This window comes from Herpailurus yagouaroundi, unplaced genomic scaffold (assembly GCF_014898765.1).
Source record: "Herpailurus yagouaroundi ecotype Mexico unplaced genomic scaffold, PumYag 215, whole genome shotgun sequence".
Lineage (NCBI taxonomy): Eukaryota > Metazoa > Chordata > Mammalia > Carnivora > Felidae > Herpailurus > Herpailurus yagouaroundi.
In genome coordinates, this window is record NW_024412446.1 from 8,772,057 (window position 1) to 8,785,656 (window position 13,600).

Here is a 13,600-nt window from a genome sequence, read left to right on the forward strand (position 1 = left end):
GGGGTTGGGGGGGGGATGTAGGTAGGGAGAGACCCCAGTAACTTTGTGTACGTGTTCGGAAGGAAATGAGGTTTCACTGGCAATAATCCCGGACGAACATATGTTCTTCTTGATTATGGTGAATATTTCAGTTTTTCTTTCCTTTTCACCCCGCTCCGCCCCCAAGTTCCCCGCTTAAACTGCGACTTCAGGATTCATTGTGTGAATGATCATCGCCTGGTGGTTTACTTGTTTCCCAAATTCTTCAAGGCAGGCTCTTTCCTCTGGCCATTTCCTTCTCTGGAATGCCTGGATTCTTCTTTTAACCATGCCATTGCCCCCCTCCTTTTTTTCCTTTAAAAAAAAAAGCATAACAAAAATTTTGTTCTTATGACCGTGTCAAATGTATATAGCAATCGGCAAAACAATACCATGAACCCCCACACACCCATCATCCAGCTGCAGCAATAATCAGTTCATAGCCAGTCTTTGTTTCTTCTCTCCCCTTTGCCAGCCTACTACCCCCTCTGTGGTTTTGAAGCAAATCTCGGGCATCGTATCATTTTAGCCATAAGTATTTGAATATGATCTAGAAAAGGTTAGGATCTGAAAAACGACTTATCGTACCCGCAAAATGGATCATGACATCATGACATCAAATATCCAATCAGTGTTCAGATATTCCAGATTTCATTTTATGTATGTATTTAAGAGTCAGCTTTTCAAATTACATCTCTATCTTGGTTGATCTCAAGCTTTCTTTCATTGAAGTGTTTACCCAGCCAAGGCCTAGAGAGCTCTAATTAAATGCCCCCTGCCTCCCACTGCGGGCTAGCAAGGGTTATTCAGGGAAAGGCAGCCCATCCAGGATGCTTGGCCAGGCTCCCACCCAGAAGGTGTCTGGTCCCACGCTGTAGACCTTCCTATCCAGACAACCCCCCCATAGCTGGAGCCCTAGACTCCTTCTCCTCCTTGGGCTTGGAGCCCCTGGAGACTGTGGACAGTTTCCTCATAAACTTTGAGTCTCTGGGTTCACAGCAAATTTTTGTTAAATATGTTGTTCCAAACTATAGCATTTTAAAATGCTATTCCCTTTTCCTTGTTGAACAGACTTGCATAGCACTCCCTTTGTACCTAACGTCGATCTAGGTGCTTATGTGTACGTATTGGCTCTTTGTTCTCGTAAGAGCCCTGAAGATTAGCTTACACTTACCACAGAGAAAGGATTATTTTCTGTCTCTTTTATATCAGTAGGTATTGTGATGGTGAACACATGTCCTGCATTTTCTGGGGCACTCCTAGTTTTATATCATTTTAACTTTTGCAGCAAAGGTGAGTTGATGTGTGTGAATGTAAACTGTAATGCCTTCGTGAAGTATTTCATATGTATTTGCAACTTGGGAAAAATTGTCTTGTAAGGCCATATATCCTGAAAACAGGTTCAAGCTGACCGGGGACGCCTGACTGGTACTCCACATGCCTGTTAAGCCTGGGTGTCCTAATAGCCTTCTTTCCTCATTGTTTGTGTGGTCAGGGTTTGGCATCACAGAAAGGAGGCCAGCCGGCACACCTTGCTGTTCTCTCCCTGCTTCTCTCTAGCTTAGTGGTGTTTACCTGGCTCCAGTTTTCACAGCAGCATCCAGTCCTTAGATCATGTTTGGGGACGGGAAAGTGTAGAAGGAAAGCCTCAGTGGCTGAGCCACGTAGCACGTCCATTCACAGAAGGGCTTTAGCTGGGGTGCGTGCTGAGCCCGGGCTTGCACAAGCAGTGTGTAAGGGCTGCACCAGCCAGGCAGCCACTCACCACAACATGCACAGCGGTGGTGCTCAAAGGGCAGTTCTTCTACTCTAAGGGGAGGAAAAGGTAAAACTGAAGCCTTTGTCATCTAATGAGACAGATAGCTGTAGTCAGGTGTTCTTGTGAATAGTGTTTACACTGGGTTGAGGCCTGATGGCGTGGCTTTACTCCATAGGTTGAATGAATGGCACACTACTGATATGGAGCGACCCCACCATCCTTTGGGGGACAAAGGATGTAAGCAGGAGGGGGACAGAGATGGTGTAGCCTCACAGCATCCAGGCTGCGGGTCTTATGTGGGCTATGTTGGAAGGATGGTAAGCAGACTCTCATGCGGGCAGCCTGGTATGAAAGGTGGCTTTGTTCTCTGAAGGACTCCAACAGTCAGTACCCACATTAATAGCATTTTTTCCTAGAGCTCTATCAGAGTAAGCTCCTTCTGTTACTCACGGTCCTGTTCTGTATGAGTCTGGGTCTTATACACAGTAGGCGCTCAATATATAGGCATTGAGTGAACAAGCACATAGCTCATTGACTAGAATGCTTGTTGGCTGTAGCCCTCAACGAGTTCCAAGGCTGGTGTCTTCTCATTTTTACAAGGCCTTACCAGCTCTTCTCTGTTATCAACCTCTGATTTTCTAGATGCCTCCAGATTCTGCCCTGGCCAGAAGATTTGAGGGCCTTCTGAGCTTTCCTCTGGCTGCACCCTGACCTGATTTCATAGCTCTCGGTTTCGGAGAGTTACCCTTTCCCAAACTTCATTGCCTGGTTGGCCAGCCGCAAAATAGCCCCTGGTTTGTCCTTGCCCTGTCCGCACAGCCATCCAGTGTAACCCCCCCCCCCCCCCCGCATCCCAGTGTTGTTAAGCCCAGGGGATTTTTGGCTGTCGTGTAGAGCACATGACGTAAGAGAGGCGGTGACTCCTTGCCAGAGAACCCCCAGAAACCTAGGAATCGGGGTGGATTCCGCAGCTGTTTTGAAGAGCACAGCAAAATGATGCAATGGTGAGTGGCAGCGAATAAATGCTCTGTCCAACTAGAAAGTCTGCTTGGAAATAGGTTAGGAGAATGTTCTTAGTTGGGTTGGAATATGGCCAGGCTTGGGATCTTATCAACCATCAGTCATCAATTTAAGAACGTTTTCAGAAGCGACCCCTTGGTTTTCTTTTCTGTACTTCCTAAATTTCCCATAGTCAGCATTTATCACTTTTATCATAAAGTTGAAAAGAAAATGCCTACTTAAAACTAAATCAAAGTTTGAGAACATCACGTCATTTGTTAAGTTGCAAAGCGAGCCATGCACCCGTGTCTTTCCTCATCTGCTTATTTTTCAATTAATAAAGGGCAAGAGATGTTTGTGCTGAAAGCTTGAGGACCTGAGCTGCTTGCATTAGAATCCAGGAATTTGGTCCAAATTGATAGTGTTCTGGTATTCACGAAGGCTTTGATTTATATATTTTATCAAAAGCAGCTTAACAGAAGGCATATTTCTCAAACTGACCACGTATTGTTCAGGATAAACAGCTTCCTAATAAGTGCTTTGTGAATAATGGGGATATGGATTTACTGTGGGGGTCTTGAATATTTTTTAAATGCATTGTTTTAAGTTAGTGGGAGGCCAAGATGAAAGGACATTTCAAGATAAGCCCTGTGAGTAATTTTGTGTTGCAGCGAGGAGTTGAGATGGATGGGATTTGCTTTGGCATTCACGCATAGTCCTGATGCGAGAAAAGTGTCCCGAAGCAGAATGCTGCCTGGGACTCACCGCAGGACAGGGCCCTCATTTTGGCTGGGATTTGGGAATTGAGCATGTGGTGAGTCTAATATTAGAAAATCAGTTCTTACCCTCCCCTCTTCCTTATCCTTAAAGCTCTCCGTCCCTCTCACGATGTGTGTACCAAGCCTCACCTCCCCCTCCTTCCCCCTGTGCTCTCTCTGTGAGCAGTCTTTTAATTTATTTCTTGGCTGCTTATCTTCTCATTAATCAGATTTTCTCCCTTGGCCAAGCTCTTCTCCCAAAGGCCTCGCCTCGGTCTTAACAACGCACGCTTGCCAGTTCAAATGGTTCCGTGTTTTAGATGCAGATGTTGGCTTCTGGCAATGGTGACTGCATCCTGAAGTAGAACTTTTTCTCCGAAAGACCGAAGGACCTTCTATGTGATTGGTTCCACTGTGTCTTGGTCCCAGTGGCTCCAGGAATGAGACGCTAAATTATCTTCCATTTGGGAACTTTTGAGGATTTGGAAACGGGTGAATTTTTAGTCCTTTTGGCAGATGCAGGCTGCAGATATTAAAGTTGGTGGGAATGGACTATTCCAAGTGGTCATGAAGATTGAAAAGGAGCAGGTTACAGAGGGGGGCTTGAATGCCCATCTCCGATTTCCTTTGTGATTTGGACAATTCAGATCAGTTGAAAGAAAATTTTTACTGAGTACTGACAAATAGCCTTTCTGAGTCTGTTTACTCATCTTTAAAAGAGTTATTTCAGGGCACCTGGGTGGCTCCGTTGGTTAAGCATCCGACTCTCGATTTTGGCTCAGCTCATGATGAGCTGAATTCAAGCCCCACATCAGGCTCTGGGCTGACAGCTTAGAGCCTGCTTTGGATTCTGTGTCTCCCTCTCTCTCTGCCTCTCCCTCCCCCTCTAAAAAATAAACATTAACAAAATTTAAAAGAGTTATTTGGGCTGGATAATTCCTAAGTTCTCTCCACCTCCAAAGTTTTATGTGAACATCAGGTGGTTGCATGGATTCAGGTGCAGTTGAGGGACGTTTAGACTTTGTAAGAAAATTCTGTGAATGGGTTGGCTTGAAATAACCCATGGAAATAATCTTGGAGCTAGTATAGTTAATTTTTTTGAATGTTTATTTATTTTTGAAAGAGAGAGAGGGGGGTGGCAGAGGAGCCGAAACAGGCTCTGCGCTGAGAGCAGACAGCCGGATGTGGGGCTTGAACTCACAAACCGGGAGATCATGACCTGAGCTGACATCATACACTTTACCGACTGAGCCACACCCAGGTGCCCAGAACTAGTATAGTTAACACATGGGATAATAGTACTACTGATAATGGTTATCTTTAATGAACACTTACTATTTGTAAGACATTGCTTTTTTTTTTTTAAGTTTATTTATTTTGAGAGAGAGAGCGCGTGCTGTGCGCGTGCATGAGCAGAGGTGGGGCAAAGAGAGAGAATCCTAAGCAGGTTCTGTGCTGTCAGCACAGAGCCCAACAAGGGGCTCGATCTCACGAACAGTGAGATCATGACTTGAGCTGAAATCAAGAGTCCGACATTCAACTGACTGAGCCACCCAGGCATCTCAGACATTGTTTATTTTTTACGTGTGTCAATTTAGTCTCCATAACAACCCTATGAGGTAAGTGTTGTCATTAGCCCCATTTTATAGATGGAGAAACTGAGGCATAGGGAGGTTAGGTAACTTTCATAAAATCATAGATTGGTAAGTGAAAAATCTGGATTCAGATCCAGGCAGGATGACTCCAAGCCCAAGCCCTTCACCATTATACCCCACTGCCTCTGTAATTAACTAATTACAAATGTGTCATATTAGATCCCCTCCATGATTTCCCAGCCCTCAGGTAACCTAGAAGAGTTTCAGGGCATTTAATGGTGCTGGATGCAGTGGCAAGACAGGGTTTGTTAGGATTGATGAGGTGGGAGTGGTGGGGGAGAAGCAATCGGAGGAAGTGAGGGAGGCTGGTCTGAATTCCTTATCTTGCAGATGGCAGGCTGGGAGAGACAATAGGCCACTCAGTGTCCTTGTTCCCAGAAGAGAACTAAGAAAGGACATAGACCCATAGATCTTCCCTTGTACCTCCCCAAGTTTCAGTTTCAGTTCAGTGGCACTAATCTTTTTTTTTTTTTTTTTTTTAATTTACATCCAAGTTAGTTAGCATATAGTGCAATAATGATTTCAGGAGTAGAATTCAGTGATTCATCCCCTACATGTAACACCCAGTGCTCACCCCAACAAGTGTCCTCCTTAATGCCCCTTGCCCATTTAGCCCATCCTCCTCCACCCATAATCTTTTTTTTTTTAATGTTTATTTTTGAGAGAGAGTGCATTTGGAGGGGGGTGGGGTAGAGAGAGAGAGGAGACAGAGGATCTGAAGTGGGCTCTGTAGTGACAGCAGCAAGCCTGATTAGGGGCTCAAACTCACAAACTGTGAGATCATGACCTGAGCTGAAGTTGGACGCACAACCCACTGAGTCACCCAGGTGCCCCCGGGACTAATCTGTCTTAAACGCCATTCTCATTCAACCACTCATTAGGGCTGTCTTCTCACCTGTTCCACCTGCTCTGTCCCCGGAGCCTTGTTCACTGCTCTCTGGCCTCAAGGTCTCTCTCTGGCAGGCTGGCCTGTCTGCTCCCTGGGGGTGAGCCATAGGCTCTGTCCCATTTTCCTCTCTGCGATGGTTGTCCCTCTGCCTGGAATGTCTGCCCTTCTGCTCTCTGCCTGCCCAGATCCAACTATGGCCTCCAGAAAGCCTTCTCCAACTTTCTGGGAACCTCCAACTCTCTGAGTTCCTTTTGGGAACCTCTGGTGTTATTTTCTTTTCCATCAGCAACTTGGCACTTACTTACCTTGATTTGTATTTTTCATTTTGCTTTCCAAATTGTATATAAGCACTTTGAAGGAAGGGAACAGAACTGAACATTTAGATCACTCTGTTTATGTTCAGATGGGACTTAGACCCATTCTGGATTGGCTTTTGGAACTTTTCAAGTTTATTTCCCTTATATTTTAAGGTGTTTTTTTTAAAGTTTATTTATTTATTTTGAGAGAGAGAGAGAGTGAGCAAGTAGGGGAGGATCAGAGAGAGAGGAAGCGAGAGAGAGAGAGGGAGAGAGAGAGAGAGGGAGAGAGAGAATCCCAAGCACTGTCAGTACAGAGCTCAATGTGGGGCTCAAACTCACGAACCATGAGATCTTGGCCTGAGCCGATGTCAGCCGCTTAACCAACTGAGCCACCCAGGTACTTCTTTAATTTCCCTTAAAGAGGGATGGTTAAGCCTGCATGCAGATCAGCCCACCAACCTCTGGACATAAATTCTAGCAAGACTGTTTAGGAGAAATGAAAATGAGTTCTGTTTCATGTTGTTGGCAATAAATGGTAATGTATGAAATTCATTACCCTAACTAAAAGGAAAATGTGCAGAAAATTAAGTCATTAATGACGGTCACCTGTTCCTACCGAGAGACCCTAGGGCAACTGTGCCATCCTTTGGGCTTTGTGATGATAAAATACTCCGGTGTCCTGACTGGTATGATAAATTTCATCTTGCCCGTCAATACAGATTGATCGGTAGTAGCTTTGTGAGGCGAATGTTAAGGATTCTGAGGCTTTGTCTGATTGCTGTGTCTGTCAGGGGCTCTGTAAAGGGAAATGGAGGCAGGCATGAAATGTTCTCTACCTTCCTGGAACTCTGACTCCCTCCTAACAGAAGCAGAAGTGAGAAGCTGGCAAAGCATACACCCTGGAGCCCATCATCACAGTGTATATAGGATGCAAGATATTGCTTCCCCACTCCCACTTTGGTCTATTTTAAGTCAGAAATAGCCAAAGGATATCTGAGAGCTCTGTTGAGAATGCCAGGAGCCAGAACAGAAGTGAAGTGCCTCTTGCATCCTTAGAATAGCAGATGACTTATGCAAAGCCAGCCACATGGCACTCCCAGTGCACTCAGCTGCTCAGCCAAGGGGCCACCCAGTCCACTGCCTGCCCATTGATAACTGTGGCAGATGGGTACCTCTCAGAAACTTCTTCCCAAGACAAGTCCTTGCTGCTGGCTTCCACCAGAAGTCAGGGCAAGGTCACCTCTCTCTGGCCCTAACTCGGGAAACTAGCTCTAGAGATTGCTTGAAAATGTTTGTTTTCTTAGCAGGGCTATGGCTTTCACCTGGCCTAAGTGGATCGTAAACAGTTTAGCTGAGGAGATGATGATAGCACCAAACACTGCCATTGGATTTTGTTTTGCCCAAAACCTGTGGTTTTCAAACCTGCATCTGCATCAGAATCACCTGGAGGGCTTGCTGAAATACAGACTGCTGGGCTCTACCCCAGAGTTTCTGACTAGGTAGGTCTGGGGTGGAACCCCCAAATTCCCATTTCTAATTAGTTCTCAGGTGATACCACTGATGCTGTGGCTGCTGGTCCAGGGATCCCACTTGAAGAACCACTACTCAAGACAAAACCATGCAACATTGGTTGGTAGCCAGGTAGGGAGACAGACTTTTCAAATGATCTTTCTTTCATCTTAGTTTTTTTCCTTAGGTTTCCAAATGGATTAAAATTATTTTAAAAGTTAAATAATGTATGATAATACAGATGCTCCGTTGTCCTCAAACGTGGGGCCTCCTTGGCTTTGAGTTCACACTCTCTTAGTTTATCCTCCGAGCTCTGTACGGAGGAAAATAAACCATCCGAGGGAACTTCCCCATCTCCCCAACGTGAAACCCACCTGTGCCTTTAACTCTTCCTTTGGTCACGACTGTTGATTCCTCTTGGCGTGTTCATTCCTGGTAGCATCTCAGTTAACTGTTTGCCCTTTCTCTTTGTATTTATGTATAATTGTTTTTCTGTTAGGTTTTCCTGTTAGCCTTGTAAGATGACCCGGTGCCCAGCCACCATTGTCATTGATCATGTCTACAATGTCACAGATTCCTTGTAGCTCCACATGCCTATTTCTTTCTTTCCTGGGGATGAGCATCCCCTGGCAACCCGCCTGCACCCACATAAACATATGCACACCTGTTCTATTTCCTTCTTTGTGAGCAATGATGTCTGCCAGTCTCCATCCAGGTCTACATACCCCCTGAAGCCAGGGTGGACCCTTCACATCTGTCTGTTCAGATTAAGGGCCCAGAGAACACCTGGTGAGTAACAAACTCACCTGGATCTGGATGTTGGGGGCCATCTCCCCTGTGCTGTGCCAGAGCAGATCACCCCGTGTTTCCCAGTCCTCACCAGAGAGTCCACGTGTGTCCTGGTAATTGGACCTTCCAACCTCTGATACTCCCCGACTGCCCACGTTCAGGTAGTTGATTCCTTATTATTTAATTCACTCAACTCATCTGTGGAATAACTGGGAGACAACATGCTGCATTCAAGGCTCAGTTCATGAATGACACATAGATAAAGGCTTTCAGAGAGAACTGGATCTAAATCACTCAGTGCGGTCGTGAGGACGCAGGGTTGAGAGTGGGTGAACTCCTGTCAGACGGGTGTGACATGTCATTGCGGGACCAGAGCAGGTGTTCCTTGTGCAAATGTGTGGGTCAGAGAAGAAAGCCTCACACAGGTCTGTTCTGGCTCCCAGGGGGGTCACACTGATTGCAGTCATAATGGCACTGCTGTCCTATTACATACTTTACATGTATAGTTACCACTGCAGTCTCCCAATATGTGAAAAAAAAAAAAAATATATATATATATGCATGCTTATGGCTAAACATAAATAGTACACATAGGCTTATAATAAAAAGTGATCTTCCTCTATTTCTTTCTATTCCCAAAAGCTACCACTTTTTAAAAAAAATTTTTTTTTTTTTAGCGTGTATTTATTTTTGAGACAGAGAGAGACAGAGCATGAACGGGGAGGGTCAGAGAGTGAGGGAGACACAGAATCCGAAACAGGCCCCGGGCTCTGAACTGTCAGCACAGAGCCCGACGCGGGGCTCGAACTCACAGACTGTGAGATCATGACCCGAGCTGAAGTCGGACGCTCAACTGACTGAGCCACCCAGGCGCCCCAAAAGCTACCACTTTTAACTGTAATGGCTTTTTAAAAAAAAACTCTGGTGATTATGTGTGTATCTCTAAATAATATATGTTCCTGCTATTTCTCTGTCAATCCAACAAATCCCACATTATCTGTTACTTTTCTGTTAGGATGGATGACTATTTAACTCACTTAAACTAAACCTTACCTTCCTGGTTCTCTTGATTCCATTTTTAGCTTTAAATAACGCAGTTATGCCTTTAATCCTCGTGCTTCAATAAAGACTTCATGATTTGAGAATGTTGGTATCTTTCTACTTTGCCCTTCAGTTCTTTTCCCCTCTCTGTCCTATTTTCTGTTCTTGAATTTTTGCTCTGTCAAAGTTGTTGACACTTACATTCTGTTATATACTTGTGATTCCTACATTGTGTGTAATTGAACATCTGTAAATATTGTTCAGGGCAAATTCAAGCAGTGTATTACGATTATATTTCTTGTACAGCTTTTTTAAATTTTTACTGAAGTTTCTTTTTTTTAATTTTTAAAAAAAATTTTTAACGTTTATTTATTTCTGAGAGACAGAGCACCAGTGGGGGAGGGGCAGAGAGAGAGGGAGACACAGAATCCAAAGCAGGCTCCAGGCTCCGAGCTGTCAGCACAGAGCCCGATGCGGGGCTCGAACTCACAAGTGGTGCGATCATGACCTGAGCGGAAGTCAGACACTTAACCGACTGAGCCACCCAGGCGCCCCGTATTTTTCCTGAAGTTCCTAATGGACTTTCCACCCCCCTTGTTCTATTTGACTTATGTCCTCAATTTTTCCCCCAAAACTCGATTCAGTCAGGCATTCTATTGAGTACCCCCTTTACCTTGGAGAATCCCCCTTTTCTGGGGTTTTCTAGTCTTCCTCCATTCTGGACCGGTTGTTTTCTGAGCTGCTACACAGCTCTCTCATTCTGGAACTTTCCTGAGTTGGATTTCCAATGGGATTTTATTCTAATTCTAGTTAGAATTAGAATTAGACTAGAAGTAGTCTGTCTAATTCAAATTCTATTCTTCTAATAGGGTCCAAAGTCTTTTTGTTTGCTTTTTTTTTGTTTTGTTTTTTGGGGGTCTTTTTGTAGGCCAGATACCAATTACTAGTATTACCAAGGAGATCTAAAAGAGCAAAATACATTTTCGAGAGCAGAGATTTAAAATTTAATGTATGAGTTCAACACAGGTTAAGTGTAAATGAAAGTCAGCTGTCTTTGGATTAAGCACTACTATAAACTTTTTTTTTAGAAGATTAAACATGGAAATAAAGCAAGGATTCCAAATGCTGTCCTTTTTCCAGAACAGCCCAGGGGCTTTGCAATCTGGACTTAAGTCTCCTCTGGTTGGGTCGGAATCAAGGCTGTCTCCAGGGGTTGAGGGGTGTGTGGTATGGTGGGAAGTGGTAGATTAAGATTTAACCTAAACCCTGAGTTGAAATCTTGCCTTTGGCCCCTGTTAGCTAGCTAAACTCCCTTATAGTACAAACAATAAAGCCAGACTTCCTGGAATATTGGGAAGATTTAATAAACCAAAGGAAAAGAAGACACATTGAAAAATTGGCATATTCTGTATATACAGGTTCTCATTATAAAGTTGTGATCGGATGTTGGATCTTGCTGCAGGAGCAAAATCGACAAAGGCTGAAAGTGAGAGGAGATCAGAATTTAATGCATAATCAAAAACTGTGTATACGATCACATTTAATAATCCAAACCAGCATTTTACTGCAGGAGTCACTAACTCAAATGCTGGTGGGGGCCACGTGCCCCAAATGGAAGCCCATGCAGGGGTCAAGGCCACACTCACCTCCAGCTGATGTTGCCTTTGCAGGAATGAGGTGTTCTGTTTCTCCAAGCTTAAAATATGGATTTTAAAGTGAAACCAGCGAATTGTTACATGCTATTAGTTTAAATTTTTTCTTAACGTAGAACAAGCCAGGGGGCCTGGGTGGCTCAGTTGGTTAAATCTGGCTCTTAATTTCAGCTCAGGTCTCACAGTTCATGAGATCGAGCCCTGCTTTGGGCTCTGAGCTGATAGTGCGGAGCCTGCCTGGGATTCTCTCTCTCTACCCCTCCCCTACCTGCACAGGCCCACGTGCTTGGGCTCTCAAAATAAATAAAGTTAAAAACAAAACACTGAGCAAGCCAAATAAAGCACGTATGCAGTTCACCAATTTAAGGCCTCTGCTTTACTGTATGGGGATTAAATGTAAATTGGAAGCAGTTCTTAAAAATGATTCTGAGTATCACATTTACACAGCTGACAATACTATTTATTGTCTTCTGGTTTTGTGATATCTGTATGCGATCATGATATTCCCTGATACTTTTTTTTCAAGGGAATTAGGAATAATGTTGAGCTGGGGCACCTGGGTGGCTCAGTTGGGTTGGCTCAGGCCATGATCTCTTGGTTCATGAGTTCGAGCCCCATGTCGGGCTCACTGCTGTCAGCCTGTCAGCACAGATTCCGCTTTGGATCCTCTGTCCCCTTCTCTCTGTCCCTCCTCCACTCGCATTCCCCACCTCAGAAAAAAAAAAACCCCGAATAACGTTGAGCTGAACACAGCCAGAATGGAGTCCCTTAGGACACAGTGAGAAACTTCCCTCTAGGTTAATGTTCATCCAATAATCTGCACTTTGAGGGCATGCTGGTTTGGCCACTTACCAGCTTGCCTTATCTGACCTTCGGGTCCCCGTCGTGTCTGCCAGGATGCCATGGAAAAAAAGCTCATCGAATGCTTTTCTCATGAAGTCAGACATGCCAGGTGTACCACCTTTCCCCAAACTGCCATTATTTTGAAGTAAAATACGAAGTTAGATGTCACTTTTTAAAGAAGTGGTGCTGAGCCTTTATAATCCCACTTCCTGAACGTCTGTGCTCATCAACAGGTTGACAGCACATTTCCACAGCACTTTATTTGCAACACCTTCATCTCCACCCTCCTGACTTCCTTATGCCAGTCCTGTGACATAATTCCTCCAGTTTTGGCTGAGTTCTGCTTCAAGCTTACAACTGTGGTTTTCCTTTATCTATGATATTTATCCTTGCCTCTCTTTTTAATTTTTTTTAAGTTGTTTTTTTTTTTTAATGTTTTCATTTATTTTTGAGAGGAGGGAGGGGCAGAGAGAGAGTGGGACACAGGATCTGAAGCAGGCTCTGCACTGATGACACAGAGCCTGATGCGGGGCTCGAATCACAAACCGTGAGCCGAAGTCGGACGCTTAACCGACTGAGCCACCGGGCACCCCATCTTGCCTCTCTTTTTTAATTACCAGCAGCCCAGCTTCTCAGAGGAGATGGCTTTGTTGGTACAAGCTTCTCTGGCTGCTAAGATTCTAGGTCATTGAAGGAACATTACATGCAGACTTGAGTGACTGAAGGACAGCTGGTGAGGGTTGGCCAGGCCGATCTCCAGGCGCTATTTTGAAATTTGCTTCACCTGTTTTCCATGTAGCCCGTGTCCTTTTTCTCTCAGTTCTCTGCCCCCAAGAGCCCAGTGTCTTCTGATGGAAGTACCCCTGTCCTTCAGCCAGATCAGCCTCCCCCCCCCCCCACCATCTTTGCTTGTTTTTATCTCCTATTCCAGTACTCTTCCTAGCCCTCATTCAGATCACTCATTCCCCTTCCAGGTGAACAGTTTTCTGGCTGCCTCCGGTGGGAAGATGGGCAATCACATTTAAGAACAGAACTTCTCATTACCTAGAACCATGTTCCCAAGAACATGGGGGTGCTGCTATTAAAAGAACAAAGGAGGGGCGCCTGGGTGGCGCAGTCGGTTAAGCGTCCGACTTCAGCCAGGTCACGATCTCGCGGTCCGTGAGTTCAAGCCCCGCGTCAGGCTCTGGGCTGATGGCTCAGAGCCTGGAGCCTGTTTCCGATTCTGTGTCTCCCTCTCTCTCTGCCCCTCCCCCGTTCATGCTCTGTCTCTCTCTGTCCCAAAAATAAATAAAACGTTGAAAAAAAAAAAAGAACAAAGGAGGTGGGGGGAAGCCACATAAACAATAAATACTTAGAATTTCCAGATTAAGAAAATCTTTTTTTTTT

General features: G+C 44.8%; 1 protein-coding gene and 1 long non-coding RNA gene across 2 annotated transcripts in view; one reads left to right on the forward strand and one right to left on the reverse strand.

The window, feature by feature from the left end:
- The window catches only part of NXN (nucleoredoxin), a 164,931-nt gene that overhangs the window by 40,827 nt on the left and 110,504 nt on the right, over nt 1–13,600 (forward strand). The gene's annotated exons all lie outside the window — the stretch shown is intronic.
- On the reverse strand, nt 227–12,327 carry LOC121017282 (uncharacterized). The gene is made up of 3 exons (XR_005784705.1): nt 12,221–12,327; nt 8,693–8,884; nt 227–333 (listed from the first exon to the last, which is right to left on the reverse strand). It is a non-coding gene; the product is annotated as an uncharacterized LOC121017282 (long non-coding RNA).